General features: G+C 37.6%; 1 long non-coding RNA gene across 2 annotated transcripts in view; it reads right to left on the reverse strand.

The window, feature by feature from the left end:
• Positions 1 to 19,250, reverse strand: part of LOC141556925 (uncharacterized) — a 56,702-nt gene extending 37,452 nt beyond the window's left edge. Inside the window, exons 1-3 of one of the 2 annotated variants that reach the window (XR_012486665.1) lie at positions 17,430 to 19,250; positions 17,289 to 17,352; positions 16,544 to 16,684 (exon numbers count right to left, since the gene is read on the reverse strand). This is a non-coding gene — a long non-coding RNA (uncharacterized LOC141556925). Of the gene's footprint in view, positions 1 to 13,232; positions 16,685 to 17,288; positions 17,353 to 17,429 lie in introns of those variants that run through there. The other variant, XR_012486664.1, reaches the window with a different exon arrangement.
• Between the last annotated feature and the right edge of the window lie 123 nt (positions 19,251 to 19,373).

Genomic DNA, 19,373 nt, shown 5'->3' on the forward strand with positions numbered 1-19,373 from the left:
CTTTCTTTTTCCTTTTCCTTGTATTTATTTATCTATTTATTATTTAGTTATTCATTTAATTATTTGTTTGTTGCAAGGAATGAACCTATGTATAGGAAAGTGGGGGGGGGAGGTGATGTAAAAATAAAAGAAACCTTGGGAGGAAGGAAAAAGAGCTTGAACAATGGCATCTGGTTGTTCAGAATCTTTGGGACAGTAAGGTGGAGTGGAAGTGTGTTATATATTGACAAATAAATTCTAGTAGGATAACTTGGATATCATTGTCCATAGAGGTTTGGCCTTGGGATGCAATGTATAGCTGGAGATAGGGGAAAGCGCTTGTTGCAAGGAGCGTCTGTAACCAGAGACATTGTCTGGAACATGATCAGATGGCTGATTTGGGAGACCAGGAAGCCCCATTGAGCAGGCACTGGCAATCCACTGTTGTGGAAAATTGGGAGACAGCCTGGAAAATATTAGCTCCCTGAGGACAGGAACTTGCCTTACTTACTTGGATGTGGAGCTCTAACACACCTAGACTTGGTCTATTTATTCACTAAGCTGCCTCAATACAGTTTACACTTATGTAGCACTCTGCAAAGATGATCTCATTTGATTCTTTTGACAGTGTTGTGAGATAGAAAGCACTGTTATATTATACCTTATTAGAGATAAAAAAAAAAAAAACCTAAGATCCAAAGAGTCATAATTGCAATAAAATCAAGAACTAGAACCAGGTCAAAGATTTATATATTTACAACTAAGAGAAACTTAGGAGATCATTTCTATTTCACTTTAGAGAGAAAGAAGATGAGATCCCTCTAGACAGATTAAGTGTCTTGCCCAAGGTTATATAGGCAGAAATCAGGGGATCCAGGAACCAAACCCACATCTTCTGATTCCCAATCCATCATGCCTTCCATGATGCCCAAAGTTGTTAAAGAACAGGCTCTCTCTGAGAGCCTCCACAGTTGTGAATCATAACATCTGAAAGAGTTGCAGGGTAGCCTTGCTGACGCAGGTGTTGCGGACTGGAAATGAGATAAATTGGAGGCAGAGGGAAGAGGAGAGAGATCAGAGAACAGCAACTGCCTTTCACAAGAGGAGATGCATTCTGGGTTGGAACTCCAGCAGTCATTGTTAGGTAGCTCTCATGTATTCCAACACAAAGTATCCTTGCAAACCACGATTAGTTGCTGAGAAGCCTGCCATACTATGGAGTGTGATTCAGGATGGCCATAAGTTCTTTACTATTATTATTATAGCTTTTTATTTACAAGATATATGCATGGGTAAAATCAGAACCCAAGAGATCTGGGCCTGGGCCAGACCTCAGCATTGACAATTGCAAAACCTTCTGTTCCAACTTTTCCCTTCCTTCTCCCCACCCCCTCCCCAGATGACAGGTAGACCAATACATTTTAAATATGTTAAAGTATATATTAAATACAATATATGTATACATATCCATACAGTTATTTTGCTGCACAAGAAAAATCAGACTTAGAAATAAGGTAAAATTAACCTGAGAAGGAAATAAAAAATGCAAGCGGACAAAAACAGAGGGATTGGAAATGCTATGTTGTGGTTCACACTCATTTCCCAGAGTTCTTTTGCTGGGTGTAGCTGGTTCTATTCATTGTTGAACAAATGGAACTAATTTGGTTCATCTCATTGTTGAAGAGAGCCACGTAGGATGGTCATAAGTTCTTGCCCTTCACAGCTCTGCTGACCACTGCCTCTCTGGCAAATCATGATCACCTTTTCTTGGTAGAACCTGAAGGTAGTAGAGTTAAAGCCAGGAGCAGCCTTATAGTAGAATCCTAGAGGACAAGGCTGACTTCCCAGGAGAGTGACCCAGGACAGGAAGCACTCCTAGGGAAGATTCAAAACTATGTAACTTGTCAGAGCCTGTTCCCAGAGCTGCTTGGAAATAGAGGACTTCTATGATTCTGGGAAGAGAATGAAACTCATGACTTTGTGCAACTCTACTTCACTTAAATCCAATTCACACACAAGATATCGCCCCATTTTATCAAGAACAAAGGACAAACAATAGCCAGAAAGTAATGGGAAAGATCTATCTGCTGCCCTTTTACCACATGGAGAAAGGACAGGGGAAATGAATTTTGTGTTTAAGAGAGGTATAAAAGAGAAAGCAAAGAGAGATTTTTTTCTCTCTGATCCCAAGACTTTGATATTCACTTCTCTGCCAAGAAAGCACAGTCTAAAATCAGAACCCAAGAGATCTGGGCCTGGGCCAGACCTCAGCATCTGCAAGGGGGACAGATGAGAAAGAAAGGAAGGCAAGACCCAGGGAAAGGGGAAAAATTTACAGGAGGGCAAGAACAAAAGTCATAAAAGATGGAAAGGCCTCTGTAGGTTGTAATCAGTATCACTGGAGGGTACTACCTCATCAGTGAGATCACGGATCCATTTAGTATCCTAAGGGTCTAGAAAAAAGCCTATACATAATAGCTGCTTCATAAACATTCACTGAATTGAATCCTTTCATTTAACAGATAAGCAAATTGAAGCCCAGAATGGTATATTAACTTGCCCAGAACCATGAAGATGAAAAATAGCTGAACCACAATTTGAACCCAGGCCCTGGATCTATTTTACCAGTTGGTAAATAACCTAGGCCTTAAAAGAAAGGGAGAGAGTTCTACATATGGAGATTTGGAGGTGAGGGTATGAGCTGGCAGTGGAGTCCCATGCTAGACATGACAAGTTATTTGAGGGCAGAGCCCCAGGCACAGTAAAAGTCAAGATGGAGAAGAAGGTTAGTAGGGAGTCCAATTTGGCTGGTTCATTAGGGGAGTTATGTGAAATGAGGCAGGTTAGAGACAGACTATGAAAAATATTACCCAACAGGAACAAGCAAGCAAACTCTACCAGGCAGGCATTATAGAGTCAGTGAAGCGTTTTAAGTGAGATAATGTGTGTAAAGCACTTGGCCAACCTTAAAGTACTTTATAAATGCTTATGCTGGCTCTTGGGAGATTTCTCCCTTCCTCTTCCCAAATCTATCCTCTGTTGTGGTTATAGAGGAAAAAGGGCCAGACTGGACCCTGGGACAACTTCTGGGGTTGCCACTTATATCTGTATAACCTTGGGTATGTGAATAAAGGCTCTTGGGGCCTTTAATTTCCTCATTTGTAAAATGAGGATAATAGCACTTGGATTATCTACTTCAGAGGGCTGGTTAAAGAAAGTGCATGAGGCTAGATGAAAAGAAATGGAAGTGTTCTAGAAATGTAAGGGCCTTTTATTTTCATGGGTTGAGGTGGAGTTGAAAACTGGGCATGGAATCAGAAGATTCAGACTGGATTTTCAACCCTCTATGAGAGCTTAGGGAGACTACAAGACCCCTCTGAGCCTATGAAATGATCTATCTCAGAACACTGTGAGGAATCAATAACATAATAGATATAAAGCAACATAGAACCATACTTATGACGTTTGGTTGTTTTCAGTCTTGTCCCATTCTCTATAACCCCATCAGGGATTTTCTTGGCAGAGATACTGCAGTGGTTTGCCATATCCTACTCCAGCTCATTTTACACATGAGGAAACTGAGGCAAACAGGGTTAAGTGACATGCCCAGTGTCATACAGCTAGTTAACTTTCTAAAGCCATATTTGAAGTCAGGAAGTCTTTCCTACTCTGGGCATTCTATCCACTGAGCTACTTACATGTCTATTATAACCATAAGTTACTATTTAAATAACATATTATTGTTATCATAAATATTACTATTCTGATGAGACAAGTAGGAGGCATAGTGGATAAAGCACCAGGTCTAGAGTCAGGAAGACCCAAGTTTGAATTTGGCCTCAGATTACACTAGCTTCTATCTGCCTTAATTTCCTCATCTGTAAAATGGAGATAATGGCCTGTATCTCTCAAAGTTGTCATGAGGATCAAATGAGATATTATTTGCAAAATACTTAGTACATAGTAAGTGCTTAGCTATATTATTATTATCACTCTGTGCCTCAATTTCCTATCTGTAAAATGGTGATAATGATAGCACCCAACTCTCAGGGTTGTCAAAAGGATCAAATGAGATAATGGGTAAAATGCTTTGTAAACTTTAAAGCACTATATAAATGCTAGCTAGCTATGATGACCTTTCCTACTGTGTCTGATGTTCTGGAACTACTGAATTCTGTCCACCTCATCTTCCTATCACTGAGGTTCAGATTGATTTTAATTTATTTCAGGTATTTTTTTCTCAGCTCCTAGTGCCCTCCTCCAAAAGAATTTATCCTGTATTTATTTTTTATATATGGTATGTGCAGTCATCCATTTCCCTATTAGAATGTAAGCTCCTTGAGGACAGGTACTGTTTCACTTTTGTCTTTTTATCTTCAGCACAATAATGTGCCTGAAATATTGTTAGTCCTTGATAAACTGGCTAATTGCCTTTTTTGTTTTATTCTTTTTAATGAAACTTACATATTAGTTAATTGGCATTAGAAATAACAGATAATTATTTTAATTAAAGCTTTTTATTTTCAAAATATATACTTGGAGGGGCACAATGGATAGAACACCAGCCCTGAAGTCAGGTGGCCCCGATTTCAAATTTGACCTCAGACATTTAACACTTCCTAGCAGTGTGACCCTGGGCAAGTCACTTAACCCCAATTGCCTCAGCAATGTGTGTGTATATATATATATATATATATATACATGGATAATTTTTCAACATTAACTCTTGCAAAACCTTGTTTTTTATTTTCTCCCTTCCCCCCCTCCTAGATGGCAAGTTATTCAGTATATATTAAACATGGTAAAAATATATGTTAAATCCAATATATGCATACATATTTATGCAATTATCTTGCTGCATAGGAAAAATCAAATCAAAAAAGGAAAAAGTTTACCAGGTAAGTGGTGCTATGGATATAGCAGCCTAGGAGCCATCCCTACAAGGGACGGGGCTCTGGCACTGAGTCCTTGCTTGCAAGCACTCTTCCTCACTTTGAAATAAAACTTCTGATTCCTGACTCTTGTCTCTGGCCTGCTTGCCTTAGTCTCTGGCCACTCACTAGATTAAAGATAGATTCCTGTCCAGTTTACATGCTATAAAGTTTACAATACACTTACAACAACTTTTAGAAGTAGGCAGTACCAGAATGACCATACCTGTTTCACAGAGGAGGAAACTAGTTCTGGAAGCAGAAGTGATTTGCCCAGAGTTCTACAACTAGAAAGAGATCCAGCCGGTTAGTGACACAAAAAGGAAGTGAATTCTCAGGGTTAGAGAGGAGAAATTGAGGCTCAGAGAGGGATAGTCACACAGTGAATACATAGTAGAGCAAGAGCTAGAATTCAGGTCACAGAATCATAGATTTAGGGCTGGAAGAAACTACTAAACCAGAGGGATTAAATACACTATTCACAAGAGCAAGAGTCTGGTATACCAGAACCAGATTAAAATGTAATTGGGAAATATTTAACAAAATAAATAAAAATAAAACATAGTCAACATTATATTTGAAAATTATATCAACATACAGCTTACAGGAATTCTTATATATATAGTTTGGTGATCCACTCCCATTTCCTTTTGATAGCATTGCAATACAAAAAGCCTAGCTATCTCTACTACAGCTGTTCAGAGATGTGCTGGCAAATGTTTAACAACTGGCTCTGCAAAAAAAAAAAAAAAAGAAAGAAAGAAAGAAAGAACTATAATAATAAATATATAGGACAGACTTTTAAGTTTAATTTGCATTATTAATATTTCTTAAATCTAAACAATAAAAATAATAATAAATCAAGCCTCGATTACTGAGCATTAACTGATTTCCAAGGCGTAAATGCTTACCCTGAAAACTGAATAATTGGCTCTCTCTGATGACTCCAGGACTCTCTTGGCTTCCAGAAATATAGAGAAATGGAAGTTTACCAGGTAGGTGGTGCTGTGGATATAGCACTGGCACTGAAGTGAAAAGGACCTGAGTTCAAATGTGACTACACACTCTTATTAGGGATATGACCCTGAGCAAGTCACTTATCCCTGATTTGGAAAAATTGTAAACATTTACAAGCTCACTAAGGAGATAAGACTTCAATACATAAAACAGTTACTCAATTCATTTTAACAAATATTGATTAAACCCCATTATGATCAGTATACTTTAATCTCAGTTACCTAAAAGACAAAGATTAAAAACAACATTATCTTTCCTTTCAAGTAGTTTATAACCTAATGGGAGGTAAAGGCCTTAATTAAGTAATGATGATACAAGGGAGAGTCTAAGTGTCAAAGAGAGGTCCAAGCAAATGGCTAGGAGGAATTCAAGATCACTTCCAGCTGAGAAGATGAAGGAAGACTTTATCATAGAAAAACATCTTCTCTCCTCACATAGGCCCTCATCAATACTCACCTGAAATATTGCAATAGCCTTCTAATGAGTCTCCTTGCTTCTCCCTATTTGAGACATTCTCTAAATAGCTGCAAAAATAATCTTCCTAAAGCAAAAGTCGCATCATGTCAATTCTCCTGCTCAAAAATCTTCAGCTCTGTCTCTGGGATAAAATACAAATTCTTCAGTCTGGCATTGGAAACCCTTCCAGATTACCTTTAAAGACTCAATTCACATCATTTCAGACAATTTGTCCTACTTGTTATTCCCCAAACTTGGCAACCAGTTTCCTTCCTGTTTATTTTCTACAGTCTGCCCCTTCTCTCCCCAACTTCCTCCTCTTTATCTCTGAGCTTCTTTCAAGGCTCAGATGTCACTTTCTATTTGAATATCTTCCCAATTTCCTTATTTATTCCTTTTTTCTTTTTTTAGTTTGTTGTTTTTGGTCCTGTCTGACTCTTCATGACCCCATTTGGGGTTTCTCTGGCAAAGATTAGTTTGCCATTTCCTTCTCCAGTTCATTTTACAGATGAGGAAATTTAAGCAATCAGATTTAAGGGACTTGCCCAAGGTCCTACAGCTATTAAACTATCTGAGCCCAGATTTGAACTCAGAAAAAGAAGTCTTCTTGATTCTAGACTCAAAATACTATCTACTATATTACTTAGAGGGTTTTTTCCCTTTCCCAAATTTATCTTCTATTTATTTCTCTCTTTTCATATCTTATCCTATGAATATTTAACATTTTTGAGCAGAGGATTAATAAGATCAATGCATTTTTTTTTAAATGCTGGGAAGTGAAGGAAAGGTGTTTTGTAGAGGAATAAATAAAGACAAGAGGACTTAATGTAAGGCTATTATAAGGAACACCAGAGACTGCCCTTGAATTGCTAAGCCACCATTTTTAGAACGCTCATGTTGTCCTGATTGATGACCTGGCCATTTTCTTGCTCTCTTCTGGCTTGTACAATATCTCTTCCTAATCTTGCTCTGGAAGCTATAATAAAAATTAACTGCCACTAATTGGAAAAGCCATGTTAGTCTACCTCAAAAACTTTTTTGTCATCTTTCTCTTGCTCTGGAAACCTTAAATCAATATTTCTATTGCTTCAGTAAAGGTACATTGTTGGTGGTAGCTCTAATATCATCATGCTCTTCTTTCAGGTTCACATTTGGGAGGAAATGAGGCATCCATAAGTTATTAAACAGTTAACAAAAGGAGTTTTACTTTGTCCTAATATAACAAGGATAAGCTTGACTCTTGGCCTCTTTGGACCTGGTCACCTTGTCTCCATTTGGAAACTCATTTGGTCACTAGGACAGACTATAGTGAAGAGTACAACAGAAGGCATGGTCTTCAGAAAGTCCAATGCACCTGGATTCCAAATTGTTGGAATTTTCCATGCCCTTAGTTTACTACAAAACTGTATCAGGGAAACTGGGGCTAATCAAGACCAAGGGATGGCTTTGTTTCCCTTTCAGAGCAAAGTAATCCTGGTCAAAGGAGGGGCCTGGGACTCTCTCTCAATGTGGGGATGGGGAAAAACATTAAGCCTATCAAACATATCAATTGAGTGGTTCCACTCAATAAACCTGTGTCTTTGCAGACCAAAATGTTCTTCTCAGGTCACTACCACTCTTATATGTCTATCTCTATTAGAATATAATCTTCTTGAAGACAAGAACTGTCTAGTTTTTATTTTATATTCCTGACATTTAGGGGAAAGGCAAATGGAGGAAGCATTTATACAGTACCTATAATGCTATATAGAATATGTTAAGTGCTTTTACAAAATATTATCTCATTTGATCATCACAACAACCTTGTGAGAAACATGTTATTATTATCCCTATTTTACAACTGTGGGAATCAAGACAAAATAGAAGTTAAATGACTTGCCTAGGATCATGCAGATAGTACTGATCTGTGGTTGAACTCAAGTCTTTCACTCCCATATCAATGTCCTCTTCACTGCCACTACCAGCAGTTTCCATGCACAATGTCTGATACATAATTTAAAAATTAACACTTTTTCATCCATTTATGACTATTTTTGTTTTCGTTTCCTTAGGGCAAGAAAATGTTGCCATCAAATATGTGTTAAGAAATCAGTTATAAGGGGGTATAATATCAAAGGCATAAAATCTCAACCTTCATTCACTGCAAAAAAAAAAAAAAGGCTACTAAGAAAACATGAACTAACTCATATGTATTCTTTCAGTCCACAGAAAAATTTTATGAGAATAATCTACATATATATCAAAGATATCCTTGATGAAGGATTTAATAGAGAATAGCCAGGCTTTCACTACCAAAATTCTCCATCTTTATCATCACAGGTAGACCCAAATATGTAAAATATGTTATGCTTATAGTTTTTAAATTATTTTTAAAAATGTTTTTATTCTTAGAACAAAAACTCCAACTTAAAGGTGGCATTATTCTCAAGTGTCTACCACCCATGAGTCAAAATTATACAAGATACTTTGAACAATATCTAACAGAGATAATGTTGTTCTGTCCATTAATATCCATTGATGCATAAAACAGAGGATCAAAAAAGTTTTTATTATCATGGAGGAGACCTAGTATATCAAGTTGGAGAAAGATTCTCTATGGATAATGAAGTCATTCACATGGCCAGTTTGTGTATGATGTAATATTAGTCTCATTAAGCCCTGTTACACTGCAGAATTTCCTGGATAAAAACCATAATCACTCTAAAGAGTGGAATGTCCAATTTTCAGAGTAAGAGAGGTAGATGTACCTCCTATAAAGTTTGTCCATCAGTAAACATATCTTGAACAAACACTTAAAATAGAAAAGTTGGACTCAAAATTAAACAGGAGCTGCAAAGATAATATTATCTATTAGAAATTATAGCTTCTTTAATGACCAAAACTGCTCTAAAATAAAGGCCAGTTTTATAATAAGAAAAATATTTATAAATAACTTTTTTTATCATTATATCACCTATATTGCCCAGTGTATCCATTCTTCCATCCTCCAGAACTATCTCTTTAAAAAATAGGAATTTAGGGGCAACTAGATGGCACAGTGGATAGAGTATTGATTTTGAAGTCAGGAGAACCTGAGTTCAAATCTGATCTGATACTTAACACTTTCTGGCTGTGTGACTCTGGGCAAGTCACTTAACCCCAATTGCCTCAGGGAAAAAAAAAAGAAATATTTTTAAAATGGGAATTTTTTTAAAGGATCAATAAAACTAACCAAAATATTGAAAAATCCTGATCCAGGCAATATTCCATACCCATGATCCACCATGAAAAAAGGTGTACCAAAATACAAAAATGAATATGGAGCAGATAGAAGATTGTGGGGAGGAGGGACAGAAATCTCATATATTTCTGAAGCCAAGCTTGGTAATTATAGACCAATTCACCAGTTTTAATAGTTTGATTGTTGCTGTTTTGTATTTACATTGTTGTAGTAAGTATCATGTATAGTTTTCCTGACTGCTTATTTCTCTTTGCATTTATTTATATGTTATTCCCATGCTTCACTTTGTTCATCATATTCATCATTCTGACTGCCCAGTGATATTTCACTACATTCATATACCACAATATGTTTAGGCATTCCTCAATCAAGAAGGCCCATCTTTTAAAACCATTAATGTTATAGTGTTTCTGTATGGCCACAAGTCTTGGAAAACTATAGCCTCAAAAGAATTAAAATTGAATATTACTTACAGAGCAACAGAAAGATACATGATAACTGTGAGCAGATTGAAACACAACAAATGGGAAACAATAAAGGAGAATCAGCATAAAGGATGTTGTCAAAAATATATATGATTGGAAAAGATACTCTGCTCAAAGATCAAAAACAAGGAATAATTGCCGATCAATCCATGTGCTCCAATGATATCCTCTTCATGCCAAGGGAAAGCAAATTTGTTGAAGTGGGGAGAAAGTAGTGGTGGCAAACTTTTGGGAGGTCATAAACATGAATCACAAAGGATAGGCAGGCTTGGATAGGTTGTGATCAGCAGTACTGAAATGAACATCTCCATCAATGAGATCACAGATTCATCTTGAAAATGCCAGGAGCTTAGCAAAATGCCTTATGCATAGTGGTGCTTAATAGACACTTGCTGAATTGAATCCTTTCATATAACACATGAGGAAACTGAATTATAGTCCAGATGAAGGATAGTGGGTAGTCCCATTTGGTTGGGATGTAGAGTCCATGAAGGGAGTCATGTAAGATAAGGCTGGAAAGGTAGGTTAGAAGACAGACTGTGGAAAACATTGACAAGAACAGACATGTAGATTCTACTGGGCAGATAATACGAACCAGTGAAGGGTTTTGACTAGAGTACTAAAAGTAAGATAAAATGCAGAAAGCAATTTGCTAATTTTAAAGCATTTTATAAATGCAAGTTGTCATTGGGGTGACATGATTAGAACAATCTGTAAAATGAAAGAATTGGAGTATATTTCTGAGATTGGCTATATTTCTCTTATTTTTAAGTATCTACCTGAGGAAGTTGCCACCATAGTGACTGTGTCCTACCACATGGAAAGTGGCCACCACTGGCCCCATTGACAAAAGCATTAGTTTGACATGCTGGAAATCTGCTCTGTGTGTGTGTGTGTGTGTGTGTGTGTGTGTGTGTGTGTGTGTGTGTGTGTGTGTGTTTTATTTTTCCAAGTTCTGGTACTTATTATGTAGCTTAGGCAACTTACTTTCTATTTTTAAGCCTCAGTTTTTCTTTTGATACGGTAGTGATGATTTTTTTTTTATATTTCATAGTATTTTGTACAATTTTTAACATTTGTTTTTAAAAAAATTTTAGTTTCAAATTTTTCCTTCCCTCCTTCACTATACCACCCCCTAAAACAATAAGTAATTTGTTATTGATTCTATATGTACAATCATGCAAAATATATTTGCATATTAATCATGTTATGAAAGAAGAAACAGATCAAAAGAAAAAGCATGAAAAAATGAAGTGAAAAATAGTATACTTTGATCTGCACTCAGAATCCATCAGTGATTTCTATGGATGTAGATAGATAGCATTTTTCATCTTGAATCCTTTGGAATTTTCTTAGATCATACTATTGCTAAGAGGAGTTGTCATTCATAGATGATCATTGTACAATATTTGTTACTATGTACATTCTTCTCCTGGTTTTGCTCACTTTACTTTGAATCAGTGTGTATGTCTTTCTAGGTTTTTTGAAATTTACTTGCTCATCATTTCTTATTACACAATAGTATTACCTTACATTCATATACCACATTCAACCATTCTCCATTGATGGGCATTCCTCAATTTCCAATTCTTTGCCACTACAGAAAGAGCTGCTGTAAATATTTTTGTACAAATAGCTCCTTGTTCCTTTTGTTTTTTTTTTTTTTTTTAACTCTTTGGGATGCAGACCTAGGAAAGATATTGCTGGATCAAAGGTATGCATAGTTTGATTGCCCTTTGGGCTCCAAATTGCTCTTCAGAAGGATTGGGTCAATTCACAACTCCAACAATGCAGATAATGATATTTATTATCCTACATTCTACTCTACACACTATTTCCTCTCACTCACTTTTCAAGTTCTTACAATCTGACTTTTGGCTTTATCACTCTCCAAATGTTTCCAATGATCTCTGTTTCCATTTGTGTGGGACAGGTCAGATTCAAGACCCCCTTCCTAATCCAATTAACTAATCAGAGACATCATCAGGTACAAAGAGAAAATGTTTATTTAATCCCTACAAGGAGAGGCCCGGACACACCTAGGAGCCATCCCAATTCACCGCCATGTGCGCCAGAGCCTAACCTGCTTCCGGCTTGCCCAGGGTTTAAAAGAAAAAGACTTGAGCCTTCTCATTGGATATACTAACAGGCTATAACCATCCTTGACCAATGATCACTAATATTGGCTGCCTCTCACAGGTCATGTCACTTCCTGTAACTTTCAGCATCTCCACGTTCAAAGTTCATTCCTCCAGAGAGCAAGATCTCATTTTGGGAACGTGTGACTCAATACTGAGAAATACTTCATGCAATCAGTCCCATTCAAATTCAATTCAATAACTTTTGTTTAGTTCTCAATTGTCTTGACCTTTTTGCAGCTTTAGACACTACTGACTATTTTCTCATCTAAAATACCATCCTCTCCTTGAAATATAACTCTCTCCTGGTTCTCCTCCAACCAGTCTAGTCCTTCCTATTCAGTCTTCTTTGCGGTATTGTATATTTTTACTAACCTCTAACTCAGGGGTTCTTTTGGTTTTGTTTTGTTTGCTTTAAAAAAAAACAACATTTTATTTTCCCCCTAATTACACATAAAGACTCAGGGGTTCTTATTTTATTTCATTTTATTTTATTTTATTTTTTGTACCAAGGACACCTTTGGTAGCTTATGTACTTCTCCAAACAGTATTTTTAAATGCATAATAAATGTATAGGATTGTGAAGAAGTACAATTACACTGAAATTAAGTTAATGAAAGTATTAAAAGTTCCAAGTTCATGAACCCCCTGAAATCTAAACAGAGACCTCAGATTAAAAATTCTTGCTTTAACAAAAACTTAATATTTCCTATCAAGTGGCACTGTATCTGGGCTTGAAGTCAGGAAGTCAGGAGGATTTGACTTTAGACATTCAGGTAGCTATGTGATCCTGGGCAAGTCACTTAATCTCTGTCTCAATTTTCTCAACTGTAAAATGGAGGTAAAAATAATAATAGCACCTAGCTCCCAGAGTTGTTGTAAGGATCAAAATTCTGGTACACACTAGGAATTTAACAATGATTTGTTTTTTTCACTTTAATAATGATATAAAACAATATTCTGAGAAAAGCTTCATAGACTGCCAAATAAAACTGTGACACAAAAAGGTTAAGAATCCCTTTTCCACATCTTCTCTTTCTTGGTGATCTCATTGGTTCCCAAATATTCAATTATCATCTCTATATAGATAACTCTGAGATCTACTGATCCTGTCCTAGTCAGTCTCCTGAACTACAGAATCATAACAGAATCATATCACCAACTGCTTACTAGACAGTTACTACTATATGCCAATAGACATCTCAAATGTAACTCATCTAAAACATAATTTATCTTTTCCCCTAAACCCAATTTCTTCCTGTCTTCTCTACTTCTGTCAATGACAATCACAGTCCTTTCAATCACCAAGGTTTACAAGCTTGAAGTCATCTTCAATGCCTCTCCTTCCCCCCAACCCAAACATTTACCAAATCTTGATTCTATCTTCACAACATCTCTATCACTCACCCCTTCCTCTCTTTTCACATGGCCAAAACTCTATTTCAAGCCAGGCCCTTAGTACCTCTCACCTGGACAACTACAATAAACTCTCTCAGTTAATCTCCTCTTTAATCTATCTTTCATACAGATTCCACTCACAAAATGGAATCTGAATTGCACATGTTTAACATATATATTGGATTGCTTGCTGTCTAGGGGAGGGGGTGTGAGGGAAGTGAGGAAGAAAAAAAATTTTGGAACACAAGGTTTTGCAAAGATGAATATTGAAAATTATCTATGCATGTTTTGAAAATATAAAGCTTTAATTATGAAAACTAAAACAAAAAACAAAGTGGAAACTGACTACAGCACTCCTGATCAAGAAAACTAAGGTAGCTTCCCATTGGCTCAAAGTAAAATGAAAACTCATGTTTGGTATTCAAAGCCCTCCATAATCTGGTTGCCAGGATTATTACATATTTCTCCAGACTAACTGGAGTTATTCTTCTTTATACATAACATTTAAAGAATTTGCGGTCTGCACAGCAAAAATAATTGATAGAATGGAAAAACGGACTTTTTGAATACCATATTCTGAGATGCTTTCTTCTTTATTTATGTTTATTTTTTATTTAAATTTATTCTCTGTCCTTTAGAGTGTAAACTCCTGCAGGGTAAGGATTGTCTTTTGCCTCTTTTTGTATTCTGAGTGATTAGCAATGCCTGGCATACAGTAAACATTTAATAAAAATTTGTAGTAACTTCCAAGTCTTCCATATAATCCTAACTGTGGTTCTTTGGAACTCAAATTCTATCTGCTTGCAGTAATTATTCTTTGATCTAGAAATCCTAGATTTAGACCATGACATTTCTAAGAGCTTTCCTTTGGAGATTTCTGCCAGAAGTCAACCAGTGAGTTCTTATTATTTTATTTTGCCTGCAGTTTTCATTTAAGATTCCTTGAAATACAGTATCCAGATTTTTTTTTTTTTTAAATTTTGGTCATGGTTTTCAGAGAATCTGACAATTCTTAAATTGTCTTTTCTTGACTTGATTGCAACTCAAATCATTTCTAAGAGCAGATATTTTCTTCTAGCTTTTCAATTTTTGGATTTTTGTTCTAAATTCTCATTATTTCAAGGAGTCATGAGTTCTGTTAGTCCATTATTGGGTAAGGTTTTCTATCTGCTGTTTCTAAAGTATATATTATTCCCCTGTCAGTTCTTTCCTTCAGATCTCTTATTTCATTTTTGATTTCATTTTTTTAAATCTATTGCTTCATTTCTTCTAGATACTCTTGTATTCCTTGTGGCCAAGTCAGTTTTTTCCATCTGAAGTTCTACTTACAGTTCACGGGCTCATAGGATTATAGCTTTAAAGCTGAGAAACACTTCAAAGATCCTCTAATCTAACTTCATTTTCCAGATGAGAGGCTTAGCAAGGTTGTAGTTTGTTTTAAGTCATAGAGATAGTTGCTATGGAATTATTCTTCTTTCTGAATCTAGATCCATAATATTTCTTTATAATGATGGATATTTTCTGTTTACTCATATCTCTGGATTTACCTCCTGGTTTTTAGATTTTGTCTCAGTGAGTCAACAAGATTCAAGTGCTAGAGATACAAAAAAAGACAAAAACATGGTTCCTGCCTGCAAAGAGCTCATATTTTTATAAGACAAAAACATGTAAATAACTATGAACATACAAGATATATACAGAGCAGATAGAAGGTAATCTTCAGGGGCAGCTAGGTGGCTCAGTGGATAGAGCATCAGACCTGAAGTCAGGAGGACCTGAGTTTAAATTTGGCCTCAGTCTCTAAAATGAGCGCTTAAAGCTGTGTGACCCTGGGCAAGTCACTTAGCCCTAATTGCCTCAGCAAAGAAAAAAAAAAAAAAGAAGGTAATCTTCATCTTCATCTAGCATGGTATTGGGCTATAGAATCAAGGATTCTGGAGGACAGATGAAATTTCACATGTGAGGAAGAGCAAAAAGGCTCTTCAGCAACTCTTCTATGCAGCAACATTGTTGGATGTTAGTACATGGAAAGGAAAAGAAGACTGGAAAGATAAGAAGAAGAAAAGTTATGAATAGAAATGGAAAACTACCCAACACTTGATAAAGCAAAAGCTCTTATAGAATTTGAGGACAACAAGTAACAACAACACATTATTCCAGAGTATTTTATTTTATTTTACTTATTAAAGTTTTTCAGTTTTCAAAAGATATGCATGGACAATCTTTCAGCATTAACTCTTGCAAAATCCTGTGTTCCAATTCCTCCCCCCCTTCTCTCTATCTCCTCCTCCAGATAGCAAGCAATCTAATATATGTTAAACATGCTCAAAGTATATGTTAAATCCATATACGTGTACATATTTATACAATTATCTTGCTGCACAATAAAAATCAAATCAAAAAGGGAAAAAATAAGAAAGAAAATAAAAGGCAAGCAAACCATCACCAAAAGAGTGAAAATGTTATGTTGTGATCCACACTCATTTCCCACAGTCCTCTCTTGTCCCAGAGTATTTTAAAAGAGAAATGAGAATTATGAGAATAGAATTTGTGGTCTGCACAGCAAAAATAATTAATAGAATGGAAAAACTTGAATTTGCAGTGGCAAATTTCACCAAAGAAATAAAAAAGAGAACAATGGATAGGGAATGTAAATACACAGAAGTAAAGGACAATCTTAAAGAAGAAAAGCAAATGTATGTGTGTATGTGCATACATACTTTAAAATATGTTAATATGAAAATAAAACATACTTATCTTGGAAGAAATAAATTTATTTCTGGGATAGGGGTGAAGAATGGGAACCAAACTTTGAACAAAGAGTACTTTTAATCTACTTAGGAACTGCTAGATAAAGCAATAGAGTGCTTGGCTAGGGGTCAGGAAGAACTGAATTCAAATCTAAACTTGGATACTTACCAATTATGTGACCCTGCGCTAGTCATTTAACTGTTTGCCTCAACTTCCTCATTGGTAAAATGAGCAGAGAGGAAAATGGCAAATGACTCCAGTATCTCTGCCAAGAAAACTCCAAATGTGGTCATGAAGAGTTGGGCATATCTGAAACAAGTGAACATCAACAAAAAGTTATGAAGAGCTTTAAATACCAGAGATTTTATGTTTGATCTTGGAGGTCATTGGGAACCACTAGAATTTAGTGAGTCTATCAAGAATTCTGCTAAACTTCTCTGCAACTTTTCCCACTATTGATCATCTTCTCTCTCAGTATTCTTGACTTGGCTCTCTCCTTATCTGTTTGATTTCTCTACCATGCTTTTTGCTGCTATCTAAGTAACACTATCCATAGGTGTCATTTCCCATTTCCCCCAACACTTTGTCCCAGATCCTCTTCTTTTCTTATTAGCTCTCATGGATTCAGACGCCATATATACTATATTTTTTAATTGGATAATTAGGTAAACAACACCTGACCTCAATTTCCTGGGTTCCATGATACTGTTTTCCCCTTTTCTCCTGGTATGTCTGCATTCAGAACACTAACACGAGAACTATGTCTCAAGCCAGGACTCAGAAGGGCTTACTGTCTCTAATCTAGTCGTGTCTCCATCCCTACTCCCTAGAGGTTTTCCAGGTGAGGACATTAACACAGTTTCAATGCTCGCTGAGCAGGAATGCTGCTGTTGCAGGCTTCCAGTCAGTTTACCTGTTCTGGTTCCTGACTTCTCCAACAGGACTATGTCAGAAACTTCTTTTTGCATGACCCTAGGCTGAAAAAAAAAAAAAAAATTATTCCTCTCTGGAATCATGGATGGAATAAAAGTGATCTTTCACACAGATATCTTACCTAGATGCCTTTTCCCATCTGGGTGCCTTCCAACTCTCATGTCTGGGATGCCTTCCTTCCTCACCACTGCCTGTTAAGAATCACTAGCTCCAGGGGCAGCTAGGTGGTGCAGTGGATAGAGCACCAGCCCTGAATTCAGGAGGACCCCAGTTCAAATTTGGTCTCAGACACTTAACACTTCCTAGCTGTGTGACCCTAGGCAAGTCACTTAACCCCAGCCTCAAAAAAAAAAAAAAAAAAAAAAAAAAAAAGAATCACTAGCTCCCTTCAAAATTCAACTCAAATTCAACCTCCTCCATAAGGTGTTTCTGGCTTTCTGTTTTCCTGACCACCTTCCAATTTCCTCCAAAATTACTTTCTATCTCTTTACATATGTTTTGTATTTACTTATATGTGTACATGTTTTCCTCACAGATTCAGGTAAATTCAATTTGAGCAGACTGTTCTTTCTGTCTTTGTATCTAATGCTTAGCATAGTACTGACACATAGTAGGCAATTAATGACTGTTTGTGGATGGATTTTTTAATCTTACAATGTGTTAATATTTTACAATTTATAAATATAAGCTATTGATATTCCCAGTAATTTTAATAATTTCTCTTGTGAAGGGTGGGCATAAAGTATGAGATGAACAGAACTATATCTTTCTGCTTTCTTCCTCCTAGGACTATCTTCTCTCTCTCCTTTACTCATTAATTCCTCCTCACTTCCTTGGTTTGAATCTCGGCTTTAATATTTACTTTAGAAAGGAAGACCTGAGTTCAAGATTCCTTCTTTCCCTAACACCCCCTCGCTCATCCACCTCCCCCCAGTCACTGAACTACCAGAATGATCTTGGGCAAATCACTTCATCTCTTGGGCCTTAATTTTCTCATCTGTAAGACGAGGTCCTTTCCCGGTCTAAGCTCAAGCTCGCGGGATCTTCCTTTAGTTAATAAGAATGTCTCTGGCGCTTTCTCCTTCTCCCCTCTCCTCTCCCGGTCCCTGTTTCCACCTCTTCCCACACATTCACTTTTGTCCCTGCAGGTGATTCTCTTTCCTTGTGAACGTTCGGCCCTTTCAGTCTCTCCTTCCCTGCGGCACTGTCCCACCACACACACTTTAGAGCCTATCACTCTCCTGTCCTTCTGTCCCACCGTTCTATCTGTCCCCCTGCCCATGTTTCTCTGTCCCTCTGACCCTCTGTGGCTACATTTGTACTTTCCTCTGGGCCTTTTGTTTCCTTCCTCTCTGTCCCTGGATATTCTTACCCAAACCTCTTTTCCTGGGTCCTCATCTTTTCAGGCCCTCTCTGTCCCACTGTCCATTTCTTCTGATCTCTCCCTCTGTCCCTCAGCCCCCCCCCCCAATTCCGTTTGTCCTTCCGTTTCCATGTCTATCCGCCCCATTTGTGCTTGTCCCTCTGTCCACCTCCATTCTGCTTGTCCCTCTTTGTTCACCCTCATTTGTCCTATCCCTCCCGTGCCTTGTGTCCGTCCATCTGTCTTCCCCATCTGTGCCTCTGCCCATCTTGCACGTCCCTCTGTTTATCCCTCCCGTGCCTCTGGATCTATCCGTCTGTCCACCCTCCAGTCCACCTCACCTATCTGTGTTCCTCTGAACATCCCTCCTGACTCCCTGTATCCTTCTCTGTCCACTCCATCTGAGCCTCTGTGCATCCCGCCTGTCCCTGGGACCACCCTCCTCTAGCTCTGTCTGTCCCGGCCGCACCGCCTGTCCCTCGGTGGCTCCGTCCGCCCCCGCCCGGCTCGGAGCAGCTTCTGGCCCGGGGCCGCGGCTCTCACCCCGGCCACCAACTCTCCGGCTTTGCACTTTCTCTACTTCGGACCCGTCCCCGCAGAGTCCAGGAAGGAGCCGGCCTCTCATGACAGGCGGGCTCCGCGCCCAATGATCACGGCCGCCGAGGGATCCGGCCACGCCCCGTGCCTTCTAGTGACCAATGG

The sequence above is a fragment of the Sminthopsis crassicaudata genome, chromosome 2 (assembly GCF_048593235.1).
Source record: "Sminthopsis crassicaudata isolate SCR6 chromosome 2, ASM4859323v1, whole genome shotgun sequence".
NCBI classification, from domain to species: domain Eukaryota; kingdom Metazoa; phylum Chordata; class Mammalia; order Dasyuromorphia; family Dasyuridae; genus Sminthopsis; species Sminthopsis crassicaudata.